At 49.8% G+C, this 18,642-nt stretch overlaps 1 protein-coding gene across 1 annotated transcript in view; it reads right to left on the bottom strand.

Annotated features, from left to right (window-relative positions):
* Positions 1-18,642, bottom strand: part of SEC24A (SEC24 homolog A, COPII coat complex component) — a 1,330,430-nt gene that overhangs the window by 1,169,975 nt on the left and 141,813 nt on the right. The window lies entirely within an intron of this gene.

The following is an 18,642-nucleotide window of genomic DNA, read 5'->3' as shown; positions in this document are numbered from 1 at the left end:
GAACATCCTATATATAAAGTATTATGGTGCATATAAAAGGTAGCAAACTGGAACCTATCAATTAAACGTTTATGCAAGTGGAAAGTTCATCATTCGAATGAATCCATCAGGAGGATAGCAGCACAGATTTACATTCAAGCATACCCAACCAGCTCTAAGCCCCCTTCCTGCCATATTCAAGTGCAAAATATGTATATACCAGCAAGAAGATCTAGAAAATATTAGAATTCTAGTATCCTATTATATTATACTTTAAATCACTCACTATCCTTACCAGACTGCTCCCAACTCGTGTCCTTCGAGGCACATCCGAAGATTCCAATAAGGATGCCCATGAATCAAGCTTGGGCTAGTTAACCCAGTGCAACACTTCCTTGAAATAGACGCTGTTCCGCCGCCCATTTCCCTAATACACTACACACTAGGGGTCTATATGCAGCATTTGTGTCTGCAGCCAGCATCCCACGAGGTGATGTATGAAAGGGACCAGTCCCACTGACAAACTTCGCCAACACACAAACTTTTGCATCATACAGCCGTAACCAACCAATTATCACTTCTAGGAATCCTGTAACCAGCCTGCTTTGTGCCATCACTTTTGGGCAAGACCATGGCAAATTTAGAAATCCAGATTCCACAAAAGCCACCACGAGACTGGGCAAGAAGCACATTGGTGAAAAATGCCTGATCCAATGTGATGCGGGTAACATCTGCATAGAATATGAAGGTGTATCAACTAAAGTCTAGAGTTAGGATACTGTTTTTGTGACGGTCGTTCCTCCTCACCTTCAATCCCAGCTCTGCACGTCGCCCCATTTAGATTTTCCTGAACCCCCCATTGATGTAAACATCTCATAGAGGTTAGTCACGCTCCACCTTGATCATCAGATTCCACTTAAGGTTTGTGAAAGGGGAGCCACAAACCTTGCATTCGCCACTACCGTGACAAATTGAGGGAATTTGTCGCCCCCCTACCTCGTGAGGCTAGGGAGGTGAGCCCGCTCTGCTATACCCTCCTAAGCCCGGCCTGCTCGCCCCAGTGATTTGTATTGGATGACCTAAGCTGCATCCTTCTCTCCGCAGCACTCTGCCACGATAGAGTCTTCAAAGTGATATGGACGACAGGGTGCAGTTTTTGCCTCGCTCATCATGCAGTCTCCTGCCCATGTCATTTGTGCAGACTACCAACGGTAACAGGCTCATAGCAGGAGTGTGCATGCCAATATCATACTCTCTTTTGGCTTCTGTTTTTATGCTCCAGTATCTGCCTCGTGAGACCACAGCAGCAGTGTGCGCTGCTGCCCTCTTCCTGCCGTCTCCGCGACCTCTCCATCAATCCACCCCTCTGGAGAATTCAGAACCCCCTACACACTCCGTCAGTTTATACTCCAACCTCTCCTGAGAGGCTTTCGTACTCGCTCCATCGGCGTAATCTCTTGCCTCTGCCGAACCATCAACACTCGCTCGAGAAATGCTCAGCCCTGCCTGTCTCTGATGACATGGGCACTCCATCAGTGCATATCTATTGACGCTCTCCTGTGGCCACATTTCACAATCCCATCCGTTTATCGTCTTTTGTGGCGCTAATACTTTCTCCATTAGTGTACACACCTGCCATCACTCACTCTGTGAGCATGTACATACCTTGGCTGCCTCCTTTGCCTCCCTCAATGCCCACTCCACCAGCAAGTACCGCTGTCCATCTCTAAGGCAATTGACTTTCCCGGCAGTGGGTAGCTCCAAGTGCTTCCCACCTCATTGTACATACATCAGGCCTCTCTCCACCAGGGCATATCCCTACCAGCCTACGATGACAGCACCTCTCTCTCCATCAGAGCATAGCCCTACTAACTACACTAGTGTGGCACCAGGACAGCTCTACCTCCCTAGTGTGACATCAGCACTCTATGCGGCAGTGTATAGCCCTACCTCCCTAGTGTGACACCAGCTCTCTCTGCATCAGGGAATATGCCTACTCCCTCTCTATCAGTAGACACATACATGTGTATTGTGACATCAGTCCGCTATCTCAGTGTAGATTCCCAAATCCCTAGTGTGACATCAATCTTCTCGCTCAGTACACCCATGCATGCCGCTTGTGGGAGGGCCGTCTCTCACACACCTTCCTAAGAATGAGCTAGGCAAAGCGCTATTCACTCCAACCCGCCATAAGCAGGAAGGTCGAGTATTCACCTGTACTTCTGGGGCAGCTTCAGGGCCTCTAAATGTTGTAGTGCGTGCCTGGGCGACACAGAAGAACAAGTTACTTACCAACTGGTAACGTTCTTTCGACTGGATGTTTTTCCCACGTATTCCTCATCTTTGATATTCGTTTCTAGGCAGCTTCGCTGCTTTAGAAAAAGATTTCTCGACAGAGGGCGCTGTGCACAATGTGGTGGCATCGATGCACCTAGAGGGCCGCTGTGGCGTGTCGACAACACTAGTGATATAAATGGCTCGTGCCACGCCCGTTGGCTTCAGTTCCGTTTTTTTGTTGTATAATTTGAGGAACCATCCAGGCATACCCCAGACTGTAAGATCTTCGGAAAAGCAAAATGTAAATCATGCAAATTGTTCAATGGGGTAGTGATCATTTGGGAGGTGGAAGTACTCTTTAGTCTTATCATGAATTGAATGAAGTACTGCCTTCGCAAATAGGCCTTCTTGAGAAGTAACGCTTTTAATGAGTATGAATTGACGCCCAAGTTGCAGCTGAGCAGATGTCAATAACGGGGACTCCCCTTTGAAGAGCCGCAGAAGTTGCCATGGCCCTCGTGGAATGAGCCCGAAGCCCTTCCGGCAGTTCCTTTCCAGCTAGCCTGTAACACTCCCCAATAGCAAGAGTAATCCAGCAGGATATAGTCTGTTTTGTCACTGCTAATCCGAATTTAGGACCAGCATAGCCCACAAATAGTTGGTCATCCTGGCGTAATTTCCCCCTTCTCGCTATATAAAAACTCAGAGCCCTTTTTGGGTCTAGTCTATGCAACCTCTCTTCCACTTTGCCCAAATGAGGAGGGTAAAAAGTTGGGAGTGTTATTGTTGCGACAAGTCAAAGTCAGAAACTACTTTTGGCAAGAAAGATGGTTTAACTATCCTTATGAAAGGTAGTAGAAGGGGGTTTGCATGAAAGAGCCTGCAACTCACTAACCCTGTGGGCTGAGGTTAGTGCCACAAGGGCAGTTTTCAATGTTAAAAGCCTTTACGGGCAGGAATGTAAAGCTCAAAAAGGTATACATGTTAAAGAGTAATCCCAAGCACGTTAGTGAGTCCCTTCAGAAATTGGACAATTAATGGAATCTTGAAATAGGAATCTTCTTCAGGAGGAGTGCTTGAAGATGGAAAGCGCCGCCAGGTATCCTTGTATTGTTCCAATTTGGGGCTCCAAATTGGCTAGATGCAAAAGAAAAGAAAGCACTATAGGAGTGCCACACTGAAAAGGGTCCACGTTCTTGTCCTTGCACCAGTTACTGAATTTATTCCAACAACACTAGTACAGGGATTTGGTTGCTGGCCTTCTGGCCGAAAGCAAAATCTCCATTACGTCATCGGAAGGTCCCAATCCTTATAGCTCAGTCTCGCACAAACCATGCGTGAAGGCTGAGTGTCTTCACCACCTCTGGATGGAGAACCAGACCTTCCTCTTGTGAGAGAAGATCCTCTCTTTGTGGAAGGCTTATTGGAGGGCACATGGACATGTCCAGAAGGTCCGGGTACCACGTCCTCTTGGCCCAATCCGGAGCAATTAGGATGATGGTTTTCCTGAACTTTCTCAACCTCCTGACTACATGAGGAATCACAGGGACGGGAGGAAACGCATACAGGAGTGGAAATTCCCAGTCCACCACGAACGAGTCTCCTAGAGCTCCTCTGAGGGGAAATTCCCTTGAGCAGTACTGATCGCACTTCCGGTTGACACTGGTCGCGAAGAGATGCACTTGCGGAGTTCCCCAAAGGGTGAAGATCTCTTGAAGGACTTCCTGAGCTAGTTCCTACTCGTAGGAGACTGTGCTCTGTCTGCTCAGAGCGTCCGCCGCCATGTTCTGCTCTCCCGCTAGGTGAACTGCCGACAGAGAGATCTTCTATTTCCTAGAACCAGAGCTGCATTGCCTCTCTGCACACTGGTAGTGACCCTACGCCTTCTCTCTTGTTGAGATAGTACATGGCCACTGTCTTTACGTCATTGTACAGGGAAAGAATGTCCTGATAGAGGGCAAGAAGGCCTTCAGCGCTAGTCTATTGCCATCAGCTCTAAAAGGTTAATGTGTAGTTTGGACTCCGATGGAGGGAGTAGTGACGTATAAAAGTATGGACCGAAGCCCAGGTGGCTGCATCACAGATCTTACGAATAGGAACACCCCTCTGTAGGGCAGAAGAGGCAGCCGTACCCCTGGTAGAATGGGCCGGCAAGCCGACTGGTGGGTCCTTACCCGCCAAGCGGTAACATTCAGAAATTGCCAGAATAATCCAGCGAGACAAAGTGTGCTTAGTCACAACTTGTCCCAAACGCTTTCCAGTGTAACCAATGAAGAGTTGATCGTCCACTCTGACCCGGGACATGCGTGAAATATAAAAGCTTAAAGCTCTCCTAGGATCGAGCCTATGGAGCCTCTCCTCTTCCTTACCAGGATGGGGAGAAGGATAAAATGCAGGAAGAATAACCTTCTGGCCTAAATGAAATTCCGACACCACCTTCGGAAGAAAGGAAGGACGAACTCTAAGGACAACCCTGTCCTTATGAAATACAGTGAAGGGTGGCTTAACTGATAGTGCCTGTAACTCACTCACTCTGCGAGCGGAAGTGACCGCAACCAAAAATATAGATTTAAGAGTTAACAGTCTCAAAGGGCACGAATGCAACGGCTCACACGGAGCACCCATCCGAAACTTGAGGACAAGTTTCAAATCCCAACCAGGCACCTGTAAAGGTGACGGAGGGAACACATTAGTGAGCCCTTTTAGAAACTGAGAAATTAAAGGGATTTTAAAATAAGAACACTCTTCAGACGAGCGCTTAAATATGGACAGCGCCGCCAGGTAACCTTTAACGGTACCCATTTGCAAGCCCCTGTGGGCTAAAGAAAGCAAAAAAGACAGAACCACAGGAATATCATGTGAAAACGGATCCACATTCTTAACCCTGCACCAGTCGCAGAACTTTCTCCAACGGCAACGGTACAGGGACTTTGTTGCGGGCCTTCTGGCCGAAAGCAACACCTCCATCACGTCTTCAGGGAGGTCCCAATCCTTATACCTCAACCTTTCAGAAACCAAGCATGAAGGTTTAGGGATCTGACCTCTGGATGGAGAACCTGACCCCCCCCCCCGTCCCGTGAGATCAGATCGTCTCGGTAGGGAAGATAACGTGGACGGCAGATGGACAAGTCGAGAAGGTCCGGGTACCACGTCCTCCGGGCCCATGCCGGAGCAATGAGGATCATCCGGGAACCGAACCTTCGTAACCTCCGCAGCACTTGCAGGATGACAGGGACTGGAGGAAACGCGTTCGTGGTGGAGTGGGATGACCACTCCACCACGAACGCGTTTCCTAAGGCTCCTCTTGGAGGAAAGTCCCGCGAGCAGAACCTTTCGCACTTCCGGTTGACACTGGAGGCGAAGAGATCCACTTGAGGGGTCCCCCCAAAGGGCAAAGATCTCCAGGAGAATCTCCTGAGCCAACTCCCACTCGTGAGAGATCGCGCTCTGCCTGCTCAAAGCGTCTGCCGTCTCGTTTTCGTCTCCGGCCAGATGAACTGCCAAGATCGAAAATTCCTGCTGGATTTCCCAGAACCAGAGCTGCATCGCCTCCCTGCACAGAGGAAGTGACCCTGCCCCCCCATTTTTGTTGAGGTAGTGCATGGCCACTGTGTTGTCCGTCAGGATCAGGACATTCTTTCCTCGCACAGTCGGCAGAAAAGCCTTCAGGGCAAGCCGGACGGCCCTCAGCTCCAACAGATTGATATGGAGTCTGGACTCCGACGGAGACCAACGACCGCTGACTGTCAACTTGTTGCCATGAGCTCCCCATCCCGTGAGGGATGCGTCCGTCACGAGCGTCACCTCCGGCCAGGGTAGCCAAAATGGAGCCCCCTTCATCAGATTGCCTTCGACGGCTCACCACAGAAGGTCCTGGGTGACAGAGGACGGCACCTGAACAGGGTCCGACATCCTGCCGGAGGACTGAGACCACTGGAGCTTGAGTGCCCATTGCAAAGATCAAATCCGCAACCTGGCCTCTGGCACCAGAAGAATGCAGGATGCCATGAGGCCGAGCAATCTCAAGAACTCGAACACTGGGAGACTATGGGCATGCTGAAACTTGTGCACCATCTGCTGAATGTGAGGAGCCTTCACCTGGGGAGGAAAACACTGCCCCAGGGATGTGTCGAGCACTGCCCCGATGTACTGGAACATTTGAGTTGGCGTCAAGTGGGACTTCAAGTTGCGGGAGAAGCCCAGCTTGTGGAGGGAGTGGCAGGTGACAGACAGATCCAGGACTTGCTTGTGAGAGCACGCCTTGATCAACCAATCGTCCAGGTAGGGGTAGACATGAATCCCCCCTTTCCTGAGATGCGCTGCCACCACTACCATGAGCTTGGTGAAGAACCTCGGGGCGTAGGTCAATCCGAACGGCAGGACCCGAAACTGAAAGTGAGAGTCGCCAACCGCGAACCTCAGGTACTTCTTGTGCTTTGGATGGATCGGCACATGAAAATAAGCGTCGAGGATGAGAGACACCAACCAGTCCTGAAGTTGAAGGGCCTGGAGGACTTGAGAAAGAGTAACCATCTTGAACGTGTCCTTCCTGAGGAGTTTGTTCAAACCACGCAAGTCCATGATGAGTCTCAATCCCCAGTCTTTCTTGGAAATCAAAAAATAAGGGGGAATACCATCCCTTGTTCCTCTCCGCTACAGGCACCAGTTCTATGGCGCCTTTCTCCAGCAGGGCTTGAACCTCCTGCACAAGGAGTGGATCCGGACTCTGCAACAAGAGATTCCCTGGTGGATTGTCGTGAGGCCTCTGTTGAAAGGGAAGACAGTAGCCGTGGGCTATGATCTCCAGAACCCACACATCTGAAGTAATGGCACGCCATTCTACACGAAGCTGCGCCAGCCTTCCCCCAACCGGCGAAGCATGGGCCTCATGACTGCCCTCAGGCAACGCCGCAGCCGCTTCTGCTCAAAGAGGCAACTGCTCATGCGGCCTTGGCACCTCGAGTACCTTGTTTTCCACCTCTGGCACTCCTACGGTTGCCCCTTTGACTTGCAGCTCCTCTCGCTTTGCTAAAGGATGAGTAATAACGAAAGGAACCTCCCCTCCACTGCTGTCCCCTAGGACGAAAAGGCAGAGGTTGGTGGACTGCAGCGCCCAACGACTTTGCTGCAGCTTTGGAGGTCTGCAACCTCTCAAGGCTCTAGTCAGCCTTACTGCCAAAAAGATGTTCACCATCAAAGGGCATGTTGAGGAGCCTGGCTTGCACATCAGGAGCAAACCCCGACTTCCTCAACCATGTAAACCTGCATATCACGGTGCTCGCCGCCATGGACCGGCTGACACAGTCTGCCATGTCCAAACCCGACTGAACGGACTCACACATGGCATCCTTGCCATCTTGAATAATAGCAAGAAAAACATCCCGTTCGTCCCCTTTGGGAATATGTTCAGCCGCTAATGAAATACAGTTCCACAGAGTGTGCATGAAACGTGACAAGGCACATACGGAGTTGGCCACCGCCTGAAGAGCCATACCCCCTGAAGAAAACACTTTCTTCGCCCAGCCATCAAAACGCTTGTCGTCCCTATCAGGAGGGATGGTAGGATACGACGCCTGCTTTGCTGGGGCTGTAGCCGCCTGCACCACCAAACTCTCCGGAGTGGGGTGCGTGGTCAAGTAGCAGAGGTCACTACTGGCTGGGCGGTATTTTTGCAGCAAAGACTTGCCCACTGCCGGGAGACTCTCCAGAGCAGTCCAAGTCGCTGCCACCGTTCTTTGCAGAGCCATATGGAATGGCAGTACCGGGTCAGTGGGTGGACCTTGGTCGAGGTATCAGTCAGGTCATCCTGCACAAAATCAACTGGGGGCACCGACCACCCCAAGTAGTCCGTGACCCTCGACATAAGGCGCCGGTATGATGACTCGGCATGGGTGCCAGGCTCAGGCCTACAGAACTTCACCTCCGGAGAGGTGTCCAGACCACTGGTGTCATGCAGTGACTGACGCAAGTCCTCAATCTGGTTATGACCAGAAAGAATCTCATCTGGCACTGTGTCCGGAACCAACCCATCTTCAGAACCCTCTTCCACCTCGGAAATATACTCCATAGGCTGGAAAGGGGGCAAAGAATATGGGAGAAAGACATGTTTTTCCTCCAACACCACAGCCTCGAAAGGCGTTGAGGGCGTCGAGTGAATTGGCATCAAAGTCGAGCGCGGCGCCAACAACATCGACTGCTTCGACACAGGCCTCGAGGGTGGAGCCCCGAGCGTGTCCTTCGACAGCCTGGGCGCCGATGGCGTCGACGACTTCCTCAGAGGCGAGCCTCGAGAGAGTCCATCGACGACCTCGGCGTCGACGTCTTCGTCGAAGACTTCACAGGTGCACACGGGCTCGAGCGCGTCGAGGACCGGGACCTGGAACAGGCATGACTGGAACGATTCCCCTTGTCCAAGCGGGACCTCTCCCGCAAAACGTGCCGACCACCTGAGCCCGAAGGCGTACGGGCGGTGTCTCCAGTACGGTCACGACCAACCCCTCTCAGAGGCGCAGACTGACTGGAGCCCTGCGATTCAAGAATCGCCATTATTTTCTTCCCGAAGGAAGCCCATTCCTCCGGAAAGGAACGCTTGGTGGGATAAGAAACCCGCCGACGGACGAGGACGGCGACAGATGACAGCACTTCCGGAAGTGCCTCGAAGAGGCAGAGGAGTGGCGGGGACACCCTCTGGGACCGAGACCCCCTAGACTTACGACTACGATGCAGAGAGTCGCCCCTCGAATCGTCTGTTGAAAGCCCAGTGGACCTCGCCTTCCGGGGCTTGGACACCTTACCGACCAACAGCTTCTTCTTACGTTCCCGCAAGGCCTTGGACGTAAGCGACTGGCAGTCGACACAATCATCCGTGTCGTGGGCCTCCCCGAGGCACCAGAGGCAGGCGTCGTACGAGTCCGTGACCGACATCATGGACTCGCAGTCCCCACACTTCTTGAAGCCCGGACGCGGGGTGGAAGACGAGGAAGACATCCCGACAATACTTCACAAACAAACAGGCTCAAAGAACCGAAAGAACAGAAACTCCAAAGAGTCGAGGCGCGCTGAGATCACCGAAGCGAACACGTTCGCGGAAAAAACGGAACTGAGGCTACAGCGTCGTGCGTCCTACTTATAACATCTGGTGACGTCGGCCGTGGTCCTCGAGGACGGCGTATCGACGTCAGACACGCAGAAAGATTTTCCGAAGCAGCACAGCTGTGGTGATTACTGTCATAGATATGGAATACGTCGGAGGACCCAATCCTCTCGAATACCCTTTTTTAGGATCGTGGATTATTCTAGCAGCACTTCCATTGGTTGAAGTGTGTGACTAGATTGTATTTTTCGGTATAGATCAAGGGTTTTCCAGAGTATGATGGAATGATTGGATTGAATTGCCAGCTCAAAGCGTATTCTTGCTACAGGAAATGCTTTGGGTAACAATAGATCTTTCCTCCAGAAAAGTGCTTTGCAGTAATCCCAGACCCTACATGAAAGATTTAGTGCCGTTTCTGCTCCATAAACCAGGATCGGCATCACTGTCGATAGAATAGCAGAACTGGTTTTATGGAGAATTTCCCAAACTTTTTATGTAAGATCAGGGCTTGACGTGCTAGGGACTTTGTCTTTGCGCAGACTGCATCTCTCCATTCATGTTCGTCCATCGAGGAATTTATCCATGCTCCCAGATATTAGAAAGTTTCCACCTGAAATAGCTTGACATCTGGGAATAGGGAAAAGGTCGTGTTTTGTAATCTTCGGTCTAAAAAAAAAAAAGTGAGTTTTTTACAAGTATATGGAGAGGCCATTGTCTTTAAAGTATAGTGACGCAGACACTATTGGCATCTGCTCATCTCTGGGAGATAAATCAAAAGCGCAAAAAGCGCCATTCATTCACCAGGAGGCTCCAAGTCTTGTAATGCAGGCCACTCGGGAGACATTTAGCCTTCCTGCACTCCGTGTGGGCAAGTACCCACCAAGACAGACAAATCCATCAGTCTCTCAGCTAATGGTCACTTTGGATACACAGCCATGGCAGAAGTCATCTTTGTGGAGGAGGAATCAATAGAGGAAGTATCTAGTTTGGCTGCAACGACACAAAATTCAGAATCTACGAAGGTTTCTACACGTAGAAGGAATGGCAGGGTGCAGAGGATGAAATCTAAAAACTTACCCCAAAATCAATCAAGAAAACAGGTTGCGCACAACTTTTTACACTCGGCAGTAAAACTGGCATTGTTTAAGCTCCGGTAGCTGCTTTGATGGCAAGTTAAAGTAGTCAAGATGCAACACTCTCTGCTGTTTCCAACAACAACAAAATAAAACTCTTCAATGGCAGTGGTAGGTTCTACGAAGCCTATTTGGGAAGGGGAGGCTACTCTCCTGCTGGCAAAGGAGAATAATATGAGTGGGGATTCAGCTATTCCAACAACTACTAGAGGTTCTCAGATGTTACTATCACAGGTACTTCAACAATCGGCATTCCAAAGCAAATCTCTTGCTGTTAATGTGGGGATCCACTCCCCTGATCTTGGGGCCCCTATCCCTCAGAGTAAAAATCTGCGGCAGGCGGGTACTCTCGACATCTGATGGGCCACCTGATGCAATTAACTCATAGAAGCAGCGTCAGGAAGATAGTCTTGCAACAAGCACACTCACGATTTTGATTGGAAGTGTGATTCCGGACACTCGCTTCATTGTGCTGAATTGTTTGAATATTCTGTCATCATTAAGAGATTCCTGTACTGACCAATATTAACTCTAATGGTCTGGACAGGATTTTGTTTATAGAACATGGCAGAACAGACTGGGCAGTGATTTATGTGAACTCTCGAATTCTGTTTCATTTTCTTTTGAATGAAAGAGATCACCTAAGAAGGTTGGCCTTTGACCTGGTCCCTTTCACTGACAGAAGAGCATTGGGAAGGTAGTTTCGGGGGGCATGTAGGGGGCTAGCTATAAGAGGCAACGATCAAATCTGAAGTCAGTTACCTCTGGTGGGGAAGGAGGATCCATGGAGGAGCAGGTTTTGTTATTAAAGGGAAAAACCCTTGTGTCAGAGGAAAACCAGGACTGGTCTTGGCTGCTGAGCACAGTTTCGAATTAGATCGCGCAGCAGCAGGTCGGAGCAGCGGCCTATATGTCCTTGGAAGTTTCTCACTAATCTCATTGAATAGGCAAGGGAACCACCATTGATTTAATAATGTTCAGTTGTGCCAAAGACTTAAGGTCTGCACAATTATTACTATTCAGGAATCTTGGCTTATGTTTAGTTTAGTTTAGTTTATTCATTTGTATTGCGCACCAGACCCGAGGGTATGAGGGCGCATGAGCAGCAAGGTGATTCGAAGCTTGGTTACAGGATGCTTATACTTTACATTACATAATTATACATTACATTACATAATTACAGTGTGACGATGAAGGAACATGTGTACAGTTTGGCAGGAGAGAATGCAGTAGATGTATTTAAAGAATTACAAATATATACAAGTTTAGTATTACAAATTTACAGATTCTCTTAAAGCATGCAACGCGGAGAGCAGCCGTGTGGTGTTAGAGGTGTTAGTGGTTCGTGTTCTTTAACCAATGGATGTAGTTGCGTCTAAAAAGTGAGTAAGGTTGGGGAGTTCTGAGCGATGGTGGTAGGGAGTTCCAGTGTTGGGGTGCTTTCACCTGGAAGCTGTTGCCACCCATTTTAGTGCGTTTAAACCTGGGGACGGTGAGCAGATTAGCATTGGAGGTTCTGGTGGGTCTGATGGGGCTGTGTTTGCATATTCTGTCTGCCAGATAGCGTGGGGCAGCATTATTCAGGCATTTGTGGGTGAGCGATGCTACTTTAAGCAGGATTTTGTCTGTTGTGCTGAGCCAGTTATGGGATTTCCTGATATCGGAAATGTGTTCCCTCCTGGGAATATTGAGTGCTGCCCTAAGGGCGTTGTTTTGTAGCGTCTGAATTTTGTTGGTGATTTGTTTGGTGGCTCCTATGTAGAGGGCGTTACAATAGTCCAGTTTGGATAATACCAATGCTCTGGCAAGTGTAGTGCAGCTGTGGGTGGAGAGGAAGGGTTTGGCTGCTCTTATGAGCTTACATGTGTAGGCCGTAGAGGATGCCATCGAGCTAACCTGTTTGTGGAAGGTTAGGGAGGAGTCGAGGTATATTCCTAGGGTTTTTACTTCTTTCGAAACCTTGATTAGGTTCCCATCTATGATGAAGTTGGCATAATTGTGGTCGAGTTTGGTTAGGTTGGACGTAGAACCAAGGATGATGAGTTCAGTTTTGTCATCATTCAGGCATAGACTGTGCGAAGCCATCCATGCCTGGATGATGAGATACACCCTGTTCACCAAGGCCAAATCCTTGTTGTAATCTCCCGTCAACGGGATGAGGATCTGTGTATCATCGGCGTAGTTAGTGTAGGTGATACCCAGGCCGTCTAGATCATCAAACAGGGGCTTTGTGAACACGTTGTACAGAGTGGGGGAGACGCACGAGCCCTGTGGGACTCCACATGTAATGGGGATGGGTTCGGCGGCGGCAGAAGAGGAGAAGACTCGCATGGATCTGTTGTTGAGGAATGACTCAATCCAACTGATGGCTTCTTGTGAAAAGTGGGCAGCTGAGTCTAAATGATTACATAGGATTTTATGGTCAACTAGGTCAAACGCCGCAGAGAGGTCTAGCAGGAGTAGTAATTCAGTTTTCCCGTTATCTCTAAGGTCGTCTATTTGGGCTTTCAGATCTATCAGGGCTGTTTCAGTTCCATGTTGGGGTCTGAAGCCGGATTGTCTTATTCCTAGAAGGTGATTTGTTTCAAGATACTTTTGAATTTGTAGGTATGCTGTCTTGTCTAGTATCTTGAGCAGGAATGGGACGGTGGTAATCGGTCTGTAGTTGGTTGGGATGGACGGGTCAAGGGAGGGTTTTTTGAGGAGAGGGAGGACCCAGGACTCTTTAAGGTTACTGGGGACTGTTCCTGAGGAAAAAGAGGCATTGATGAGTCTGGTGATGAATGGCGAGAGGTCTCGTGCCGCGTCTTTAATGATTTGTGGGGGGCAGAGGTCACCTTTGCAGTTGGAGGGTTTAAGGCCAAGAATTATTTTTTCTACTTCGAGGGAAGAGACTTTGGAAAAGCTGAAGCGAGCAGAGTTAGGTGTGTGGTGTGAGGGTGGAGGGCTCGAGTGGGCGTTGATGGGGTTGGTAAGATTGGTGAGGGAGTCTTTCTTATTTTTAATTTTAGTTTGAAGGCCAGTGACTTTGTTGTTTAGTGCATTTTGGATACTGGTGCACCATTGTTTGTTTTTAATGCAAGTATCTGGGATTGTTACCGGGGTTTCCAATTCTTTCAGGATAGTAAATAATTCTCTGGAGCTGGAGTTGGATTGGGAGATTCTCAGGTTATAGGATTCTTGTTTGGCTGCTATGATTTCTTTTTTATAGTTGGCCGTTATTTTGTTAAGCAATAGTTTGTTGTGGTCAGTCGGAGATTGTCTCCAGACTTGTTCCAGTTTACTCTTTTCCAATCTAAGGTTTTTAAGATGGCTGGAGAACCATTGGTTGAGGTGCTTTTTTGGTTTGGATTTTCTAAGTTTCAATGGTGCAATGGCGTCTAAGGCTATGCGCATGGTGTTGTTATAGCCTTCTACGAGGTCATAGGGATTAGAGTCTTGGAGTTGGCTTAGTGTAGGAAGAATGAGTGGGATCAGTTTTTCTACGGTGATATTTTTTTTGCTTCTCGTGTGGATGGCTGGGGCTAGTGCCATGTTGGTTGTAGGGCTTGAGGCCTCAAGTGAGAAGGAGAGGAGGTGGTGGTCGGTCCAGGATTGGGGAGTGTTGTTAGTGATCGATACGGCACAGTTATAGTCTGCTATCCAATCAAGGGTTCTCCCTTTGTTATGGGTGGGGCTGGTTACTTTTTGTGTGAAGCCTAGTTCAGACAGGGTGTTGCTGATGAGTGGCTTGATTGTCTTTGGGGTCTTTGTAGCCTAAATTGAAGTCTCCTAAGAGAAGGCATTGTGAGGAGTTTTTTAGGTTGTCGGTAAGGATGGCATTGAGGTCTTCCTCGAAAGATCCCGGGGGTCCGGGCGGTCTGTATAGTAAGTGAATGGATATTGTTTGGGAGTTAGCGATGGGTAGTTTGGCTGTAAGTGATTCACATGATGGGTGGTGTGTGGCGGAGTCGAGTCTGATGTTAAGGTGGGTCTTGGCAATGATGGCCAAACCACCGCCTTTAGCTTCAGTTCTGTCCGCTCGGATGATGGTGTAGTCAGTGGGGATGGCTAGCGAAAGGGCTGGGCCTGCGGCTGCATGAAGCCAGGACTCTGTTATGGCTAGGAAGTCTAGATCTTCAGCTAAAATGAGATCAGCGATGTCCGTGGCATGGGCAATCATGGACCGTGCGTTGATGAGGGCACCTTTTATAGGTAGGGTTTTGGCTTTGGCAGGGGTGGGGGTGGTAGCTGTGATGAGCGCTCTATTGTTGGTTGTAGTGGAGTTGACGGGTTTAGGTTCGGGTTTTTTTAGCGTAAGGTTAGCGCAGGAGCTGATGGAGGTTCGGTGTGTGAGTATGGTTTTAGTGTATCTGTGTAGGCAGCCCGACAAGGAAAACATGGGCACTTGTATGGTGGTCTACTAACCATGGTGAGAGCATGTTCGGAGGTCATGGTGCTGGCTAACTTTGCTATTTCCTTTGACATAGTAATTCAGAGGAGGGGGGGGGCACAAACATCCGGATTATAAAATGTATGCAAAACAAGGGTGTTCTGGGAGTCTCTCTAACGACAAGAACACAGCCCATTGACTTGATCTTTGGTGGATGGCCCCCCAGAGAGTCTCAACCAAGCCTTTACCTCACTGTCCCTTTCACAGAGGAGAAATATCCATGCATATCAGTCTTTGTCCCACCCACTTCAGCAGTCCAGCACCAAAATGTTTCCGCCTAGTCCACCTCACTGATGAGGCCCGACTAGGCCGAAGCACGTGTCTGGGGTTGCCGTTGGTACTCTTGTTCAAAGGAGGATTGCCTAGCATTTTGGTGCTGGACTACTCAAGTGGGTGGGTAAAAGACTGATATGCAAATGGATATTCCTCCTTTGTGAAACGTACACTGAGCTAAAATGTGGGTGCGGACTCTCAAGTGGGTACCTTCCCATAGAAAAGGTCATTAAGCTGTATTCGCCCTCTTTTTCTAGGATTATAAATGTATATTGGCTTCAAGGAATGCGCTCCTTGGTAGATGAAATAGCGCGTATCACATTTATTACTGGTCTAACAATTTCCCTAGGGTCACGTACTAATAATAGTAGACTTGAACCCTAACTGCATTCATGGCCTTAAGTTGCTTGATGATCGGGAGGGCTTCACTCAGCAAGGTTCAAAGTTTGTAAATGGGAAGGGGTGGGTTTGGGGGGTGGGGTGGGAGGGATATTTTGAAGGGTGTTGGGCCAGATTCCCCTGAACGGTAGGGTGCCTAGCGATATTCCATCGCAGCCTACATGGACTAACAGGCTCTTCACTTCGACTTTCGATTATATGTTTGCGGGAAGTTAGTTACACAAGAAAAGCCTGTGATTTGAAATAATGAGTAACGAGCTAAATGATCACTCCCTTTTAACCGCTTACTTTGACATATTGGATTCGAGGGACCCTCTAACAGTTATTCCACTGGACAGAGTGGAACCACTGTGAATAGTAAGGGTAACCGTATTTCGAGGGCCCCTGTCTGGCCCAACGAGTCAATGAGTGTTAATCAATGTATCGCCCTTACGTCCTGGGAATGGCAGCTTGACACTTTTAAGGTCGACAACTTTGAATGTTTTGTGGTGGATACTATGGAAGCCAGTCTACTGCAGAAAAATCATTCTGGGTCTGGATTTAGGAAACATGGTCATTCGTATAGCCAAGACCTTGTCTTAAGGAAAAGAGCTGAGACAACAGGTGAGAAGGACTTATTGTGATAAACCAGAGGGTGTTTCACTGCCAAGACCCCGGGGGATCCCTTGCTCAGGCAGCCAGGGAACAGCCATCGCCTTTGTATCCAGACCCTGGTGGTGAACAAGTGTGGGAGGCTCACCTGGGTGAGGGGTCCTCGGGCAGTGAGGGAGGGACACCGATGGCAAGACACGGTATCCCCCCCCCCTCCTTTCCAATATCCCATGAGCAGAATCTCTCGCACTTCCGGTTGACACTGGTGGTGAAAATATCCACTTGCGGGGTTCCCAAAGGGCGATTATCTCCTGAAGGACTTCCTGAGCCAACTCCCACTCGTGAGAGATCGTGCTCTGCCTGCTCAGAGCTTCCGCTGCCGCATTTTCGGCTCTGGCCAGATGAACCGGCGAGATCGAAAATCCCTGCTGGATGGCCCAGAACCAGAGCTGCATTGTCTCTGCACAACGGGAGTGACCCTAACCCTCCACCCCTTTTTGTTGAGGTAATGTGTGGCCACTATGTTGTCCATCGTGATCAGGACACTCATCCCCCGTACAAACGGCAGAAAAGCCTTCAGGGATAGCCTGATGGCCCTCAGCTCTAACAGATTGATGTAGAGTTTGGACTCCGACAGAGACCCACGACCGCTGGCTGTCAAGTCGCTGGCATGAGCCCCATCCTGTGACGGAAGCATCCGTCACTACAGTCACCTCCGGCCACGGTTGCCAAAACAGTCCCCCCCCCTCATCAGGTTCACTTTGCAGGCCCACCACAGAAGATCCTGAGAGACCGAGAGTGGAATCTGAACAGGATCCGACATCTTGCCCGAGAACTGTGACCACTGCATCTTGAGGACCCAGTGCTGCCTGGCCTCTGGCACCAGAAAAATGCAGGATGCCATGAGGCCGAGCAACCTTAAGAATTCAAAAGCCGGGAGACTCTCGGCATGTTGAAACTCGTCCACCATCTGCATTTTGTGATGAGCTGTTGGGAAGGTGTCAGATGCGACTTCTTGAAATTCAGGGAGAAGCCCAGCCTGTGGAGGGTGCGGCAGGTGAGACCGAGGTGATCCAACGCTTGCTTCGGAGATTGCGCCCGGATCAGCCAGTCGTCCAGGTATGGGTAGACGTGAATCCCCCCCTCGCCGGAAGTGCGCTACCACCACCATTAGCTTGGTGAAGACCCTTGGGCGGAGGTCAATCCTAATGGCAGGACCTGAAACTGAAAGTGCGAGTCGCCAGCCGCAAACCTCAGGTACTTTCTGTGCTTGGGATGAATCGGCACATGAAAGTAAGCATCCTGAAGGTCCAGAGACACCAACCAATCCTGAAGTTGAAGGGTCTAGAGGACTTGAGAAGGAGTAACCATCTTGACCTTGTCCTTCCTGAGAAGTTTGTTCAACCAATGCAAGTCCATGATGGGTCTCAATCCCCAGTCTTTCTTCTGGCTAAAAGAATAAGGGGAATACCATCCCTTGTTCCTCTCCACTACAGGCACCAGTTCTATAGCGCCTTTCTCCAGCAGGGTTAAAATTTTCTGCGCAAGGGGCGGTTCTGGAAGTGTCGGAGGGTTTACCCGGTGGATTTTTGTGAGGCCGCTGAAGGAAGGGAAGGCAGTAGCCGTGGGCTATGGTATCCAGAAGCCACGCATCTGAAGTAATGGCTCACCATTCTTCAAGATGCTGAGACAGTCTGCCCTCAACCGACGAACTATGGGACATGGCCTCATAACTGTGGAAGAAGCTGCGGCAGTGCCTGAATGCAAAGAGGCAGCTGCCTGAGCGGCTTTGGCACCTCGAATTCCCCAACCACCACGGGTACTTTTTTACTGGCCCCTTTGACTGGCAGCCCCTCTCGTTCTACCAAAGGAGGAGCAGTAATGTAAAGAACCTCCCCTCCACTGCTGTCCCCTAGGACGAAAAGGCAGCGGTTGACGCATGGCTGTGCTTAAGGATTTAGCCACAGCTTTCGAGGTCTGCTACCTCTCAAGGCTCTTGTCAGCCTTGCTGCCTAACAAATGTGTGCCATCAAAGGTCATGTTCAGAAGACGGGCCTGGACATCCAGAGAAAACCCCAACTTCTGCCACCACGCAAACCTGCGTATAATGGTGGTCGCAGCCATGGATCAGCTAACACTGTCTGCCGTATCCAAACCCGACTCAAGGGATTCGCACATGGCATCCTTGCCGTCTTGCACGAGAGCAAGGAACCCATCCCTTTCTTCCCCCTCGGGAATATGCTCAGCCGCTAAAGAAAGAGTTCCACAGAGTGTGTGAGAACCTTGCCAAGGCACAAGTGGAGTTAGCCGATTTCAAGGCCATGCTCCCAGCAGAAAATACTTTGAGCCCAACCGTCGAAGCGCTTGTAGTCCCCCATCAGGATGGATGGTAGGGTACGCCGCCTGCCTCGAGGTGGCCGTAGCTGCCTGAACCACCGAACTCTCGGGAGTGGGGTGAGTGAATT

The sequence above is a fragment of the Ambystoma mexicanum genome, chromosome 3p (genome assembly GCF_040938575.1).
Source record: "Ambystoma mexicanum isolate Mex_15411 chromosome 3p, UKY_AmexF1_1, whole genome shotgun sequence".
Classification (NCBI taxonomy): Eukaryota; Metazoa; Chordata; class Amphibia; order Caudata; family Ambystomatidae; genus Ambystoma; species Ambystoma mexicanum.
The sequence above is the reverse complement of the archived record's forward strand: the minus strand, read 5'-3'. Positions and strand labels throughout refer to the sequence as shown.